A 6,100-nucleotide genomic window follows, 5' to 3' on the forward strand; every position below is an offset into this window, starting at 1 on the left:
TTTCCCCCTCCTGTCCATCCTCTGGACCTCACGGGCTCCGTGTCCCCCCTCCCCGGTTCTGTGCATGTCCCCTCCCGGTTCTGTGCATGTCCCCTCCCGGTTCTGTGCGTGTCCCCTCCCCGGTTCTGTGCTTGTCCCCTCTCCTGGGGCTCCGTCCCCTCCCCAGATGCCCCTTCCCGGCCACGGGAATTCGGCCCTGGAAGGGCCCTGAATCCACCCTGCCCTCCATCCCCTGGACCGTGTCTGTGTCCCCTGACCCGGCTCCGTGTCCCCCACCCCACATCCGTGTCCCCCACCCCACATCCGTGTCCCCCACCCCACATCCGTGTCCCCCACCCCAGGTCAGTGTCCCCTGACCCGGCTCCGTGTCTCCCACCCCAGGTCAGTGTCCCCTGACCCGGCTCCGTGTCTCCCACCCCAGATCAGTGTCCCCTGACCCGGTTCAGTGTCCCCCACCCCAGATCAGTGTCACCCACCCCGGCTCCGTGTCCCCCACCCCTGCCAATCCCCCCTCCCCCGCCGCCCCGCTCCCACCCCCGGGCCCCACCGGGGCAGGGGTGACGCTTTCTTTGTTTAAATCCCGGTCCCAGGGACCTTTTGCGACACAGCGCAGTCACTCCCCGAATCATCAACAGCTTATTAACCCTCTAATTAGGCTGCGGCGCCTCTCAGAGGCTGAAATCCCCCTCCCCGGCAAATCCCCCCCGGCCCGGGGTCAGCAGAAACCCCCCCGGTTGTGTCTGGCATAAAAATTTATCCCTGTAAGAACAGGCAGGGCCATAAAGGAATTTTAGGGAGTTTTATTTTAGGAGCTGTGATCTCCAGCTCGGTGTAAAGGGTAACGCGTGGGTTTAAACAGCACAAAAGGGCTGCGAGCAGCTCTCGGCTTTAATGATTCCAGCCGATAAAATCAGTTTATTAAAGGTCCCCATGGCAGTTTTTATAGGGATGGGGCTGGCCAGGCACTCCTGTGATTTTTTTCCTAGGGAAAATATGGGATTTGGCTGTGCGGATATTGAATATTTGGTCCCCCAGGGGCTCCTGGGCCAGGATTTTAGGGAGTGAGAAATGCCAAGGCGGGGTCTGGAGACACAAAACCGCGCAGGGATGAGCGGCGGGTGCGCGGATCTTTAATTTCATCACCTCCGACATCCCCCGTAACTCTAAATTCATCGTCTGCAGCATCCCCAGACCGAGAATTGCACCCAATAAAAGGATTTTTTTAGGTGGCCGCAAGTTTCGCCACATCCTTCCATCTGGGAATATATTGATTAAAAAAAGGGAAAAACAAATTACAAACAAAGCCCTAAAGCGATAAAATTTCAGCGAGAAAAGCTCCGAGTGCCCGAGTTTGTGCTCGCATGAAGTTCACAGGGGCTCGCTGAGGATGAGTGTGAAAGGAATCGGATCGCAGCAGCGATTTTCCCCGCACTGCTGTTCCCAACCCTCATAAAAACAGATTTCACATGGTCCGGAGCACGGCTAAACAAGTCTGGGAATCGATCTCCCTGCGAGCTTTAAGGAATTAAACTTTGATACCATATCCAGCTCCCAATCCGCCATCTGCTCCCACTTTTTACATTTTTTTAAATTATTTTTTTTTAAGTTTAGGCTGGGGTTTTTTTTAACATTTTTTTTTTTTTATTCCGCTCTTGCGAGAAAACCGAACCAAATCGGACTGGGGGTTTAAAACCGCGCGTGCTTTATTCCCGAAAAAGGCGACTCTCGCCTAAAAACAAACACGAGCTGGAGGGGGAGGAGAGGGGAAAATCAAACAGCGGAAAAATAACAGGGAATTTTCGGGATCCTTGTGACTCCTGCCTTAGGAACAAGGCGCTGCTTGTGCAAGGCCTCAAAAAAGCCCTAAAACGGAAAAGGACAATCTGGGAAAGTTAATCATAAACCTCGGGGTAATAACGGCCCCAAAGGCAACCAGGGAGCCGCCTCGGAAATGTCTGGGGCTGCTGATTTCCATCTCCCCCCTGCCCAGGCCAGGAAACCGGGAAAAAAAAAACGGGATCAGGCCCTGGGGGTGGCCCCAAAAAGGGAATTTGGGGATCTTTTCCCCCAGGGAAGGAGGAGGGTGAGGCGGGCAGGGAGTCCCGGTTTTTGTTTTGCCGATTTCAAAATCAATCCCGATTTCAAAATCCCCGATTTCAAAATCCCGATTTCAAAATCCCCGATTTAAAAATCCCCGATTTCAAAATTCCCGAGAGGAGCTTACCTGGATGGGATGGGTGGAGGGATTCTCCTCCGAGCAGGGATTGGGATTCCGGGCTGGAAAAGGAGGAAAAACCTCGGGTTTAATTCAATTTAAACCCCCCCGGTAAATCCCGCTCCTGGCTGATCTTTCCCCCCACCCGAGACGAGTTTTAATTCGGAGAGAGGGGGCAGAAAAGTGTTCTGAGCCCGTCCCAAAGAAAGAAACTCCCCCTTTTATTTGGCTTTTTATGGGAACAATTCCAGCTCCTGTACCTGCGCCTGTGTCCTCCCACCCTCCTGGAGCGGTTCCCTCCCTTCCTGCCAGCCTAAACCGCGGCTTTGGGGCTTTTTGGGGGGATTTTGGGGCTTTTGGGGGTTTTTTTTTAGGGGTATCCCGGTTACATCACTGGGAGCCCAAAGCAGAGCCAGCGGAATCCACTAAAAGAGAGTTTTGGGGTTTTTTTTTGGGAGACTTTTGGGGTTTTTTGGGGTTTTTTTTGAGTGTTATTGTGGTTACACCGCTGAGACCCCAGAGCAGAGCCAGCGGAATCCCTTAAAAGCGAGTTTTGGGGTTTTTTTGGGGAGATTTTTGGGCTTTTTGGGGTTTTTTTTGAGTGGTATTGCGGTTACACCACTGAGACCCCAAAGCACAGCCAGAGGAATCCACTAAAAGCGACTTTTGGGGTTTTTTGGGGAGATTTTTGGGGTTTTTTTAGGGTTAAACCGCTGGGACCCCAAAGCAGAGCCAGCAGAATTCACTAAAAGCGACTTTTGGGGGGTTTTTTTGGGGAGATTTTTGGGCTTTTTGGGGTTTTTTTGAGTGTTATTGTGGTTACACCGCTGGGAGCCCAAAGCAGAGCCAGCGGAATCCACTAAAAGCGACTTTTGGGGTTTTTTGGGGAGACTTTTGGGGTTTTTGGGGTTTTTTTTGAGTGTTATTGTGGTTACACCACGGGCACCCCAAAGCACAGCCAGAGGAATCCACTAAAAGCGACTTTTGGGGTTTTTTGGGGAGGTTTTTGGGGTTTTTTTTAGGGTTAAACCTCTGGCACCCCAAAGCAGAGCAAACACAATCCACTAAAAACCATTTGGACGATGGATTTGGGTTTTTGGGGAGGCTTTTTGGGGCTTTTCGGGGTCAATTTTAGGGTTACACCAGGGGCACCCCAAAGCAGAACCAGAAAATCCTCTAAAAATGCGTTGAGCGATGGATTTGGGGTATTTTTGGGGCAGGATTTTTGCCTTTTTGGGGTTTTTTTTTAGGGGTATCCTCTCCTCGAGCACCCCAAAGCAACTCCCGGGGTGCAAAATCCCCAGCAAGAATTCCCTGGAATATTTTTCCAAGCAGGGAATTGAACCAGTCCAGTGACCAGAACAACAAACCCAACTTGATTTCAACTTCCTCCCCTCCCCAGGGCTGCGGATCCCGAATGTTTTATGAACTGCTGAGGTTACAAACCTCGCTTGAAATCGGAAATCGGAATTTTTTTCCCTTTTTTCTTTTTTTTTTTGGGTTTTTTTTGGGTTTTTTTGGGGTTTATTTGGGTTTTTTTGTGGTATTTTTTGTGTTTTTCTGCGGTTTTTTGGGTTTATTTGGGTTTTTTTGTGGTATTTTTTGTGTTTTTCTGAGGTTTTTTGGGTTTATTTTGGTTTTTTTGTGGTATTTTTTGTTTTCTTGGGGGGTGTTTTTGTGGGTTTTTTGGGGTTTTTTTAGGGATTTTTAAGTTTTATTTTGGTGGGGTTTTTTTGGGTTTCTTTTGGGTTTCTTCTGGATTTTTTTTTGTATTTTTGACTTTTTAGGGGTTTTTTTTTGTTCTCTTGGGGGATGATTTTGTGTTTTTTTAAGGGATTTTTAAGGTTTAACTTGGTGGAGGTTTTTTAGGATTCTTTTGGGTTTTTTGCGGTATTATTTTGTATTTTTGAGGGTTTTTTTTCTTTTCTTGGGGGTGTTTTTGTGGGTTTTTTGGGGTTCTTTGGGGTTTTTTTAGGGGGTTTTTAGGGGTTTTTTTTAGGTTTTTTTAGGGGGTTTTTAGGGTTTTTTTTGGGTTTTTTTTAGGGTTTTTTTAGGGTTTTTTTAGGGTTTTTTTAGGGTTTTTAGGGTTTTTTTAGGGTTTTTTTAGGTTTTTTTAGGTTTATTTTGGTGGGGTTTTTTTGGGAGGGATTCTTTTGGTGTTTTATTGTGTTTTTAATGTTTTTTTTTAAATCCAGTATAAACTCTCCTTGAAAAACCTTGAAAATCCACACTTGGAATTTGTTTTTCCTTCTCCTCAGAGCAGGAATTTCCCCCTCCTTTCCTCCCTCCCCCAGCACCGAGGGATTTTTAAGAGAAAAACCCCAGGAAATTGCCAAAGTGGATCCTTCCCCTTTCAGCCTACACAAAATTCATTTTTTATTATTTTTTTCCCCCAAAAATTTCACCTTTCGGGAGGGAATTTCTCGTTTTTGGGAGGAGTGACTGAAGTTGTTCAGAAATTACTTTTGGGGTTTTAATTCCGTTTTTTGACCCTTGAAAACAAACAAAAAAAAAATCAAAAAAAAACCAAAAAAGGATTTGCTTGTTGTGGTGATTATTTGCTTTATTATAATAATTATAATTATAATTATAATTATAATTATAATTATAATTATAATTATATAAATAAAAATATATATTTAAATATAAGATATAATTATAATTATAACCCTGGAATATTTAATATGGTTTCAAATAAACCCTTTGAAAGCTGAATTATCAGGATTTTTAACTCCAGATTTTTCCACGCTTTCTCCTCCCTCAACAAGTTCCAAAAAATCCCTAAAAATCCCCCAGGTGGGAGCCAAAATCCTGGAGAATTCCCCCAAAATCCTGCCCCGTTTGGGATGGGGGGAAATCCGCTGAGAAATGAAATAAAAATAATATAAAATAAAAATAAAAATAATTTAAAAAATAAAAATTTAAAAAAATTAAAATTAAATTAAATTAAATATAAATTAAATAAAAATAAAATAAAATATTAAAATAAAATAAAATAAAATAAAATTTAAAAAATAAAATAAAAATAAAATAAAATATTAAAATAAAATAAAATAAAATAAAATTTAAAAAATAAAATAAAAATAAAATAAAATAAAGTAAAATAAAATTAAATTAAATTAAATTAAATTTTAAAAAATAAATTAAAAATAAAATTAAATATTAAAATAAAATAAAATAAAATAAAATAAAATAAATAAATTAAAATAAAATAAAATAAAATAAAATAAAATAAAATAAAATACAATAAAATAAAATAAAATAAAATAAAATAAAATTTATTTTTAATATTTTTAAATAACTTCCCACTCCCTTTTCCCTTCTACACATCACAACCGCATCTCCGTGATTAATCCGATTTCCAAACAATTCCTGCCTCATTTCTCCCCAGAAATTCCGATTTTTCCACGCTGCTCCTGGAGTTTCCCAGCTCCAAATGTTATTTTTTATTCTGCTCCAAATGTTATTTTATTCTGTTTCAAATATTATTTTTTATTGTTTCAAATGTTATTTTTTATTCTGCTTCAAATGTTATTTTTTATTCTGTTCCAAATGTTATTTTTTATTCTGTTCCAAATGTTATTTTTTATTCTGTTCCAAATGTTATTTTTTATTCTGTTCCAAATGTTATTTTTTATTCTGTTCCAAATGTTATTTTTTTATTCTGTTCCAAATGTTATTTTTTATTCTGTTCCAAATGTTATTTTTTATTCTGTTTCACGGAAGTTTCTCGTTTCATTTCCGATGGGTTTTAATGAAGGATTTCAAACCACCCGAATCTCCAAATCCCGCTGTCAGAAAAGGTTAAAAAAGAGCAGAAAACGATAAAAAAAAGATAAAAAATCAACTCCTGAAGGCACGGAAATCTCCAATGGCTTTTCCGGA

Source organism: Pseudopodoces humilis, chromosome 29 (assembly GCF_049639895.1).
Source record: "Pseudopodoces humilis isolate 2021_Gansu_Grassland_sample_001 chromosome 29, ASM4963989v1, whole genome shotgun sequence".
Taxonomy (NCBI): Eukaryota; Metazoa; Chordata; class Aves; order Passeriformes; family Paridae; genus Pseudopodoces; species Pseudopodoces humilis.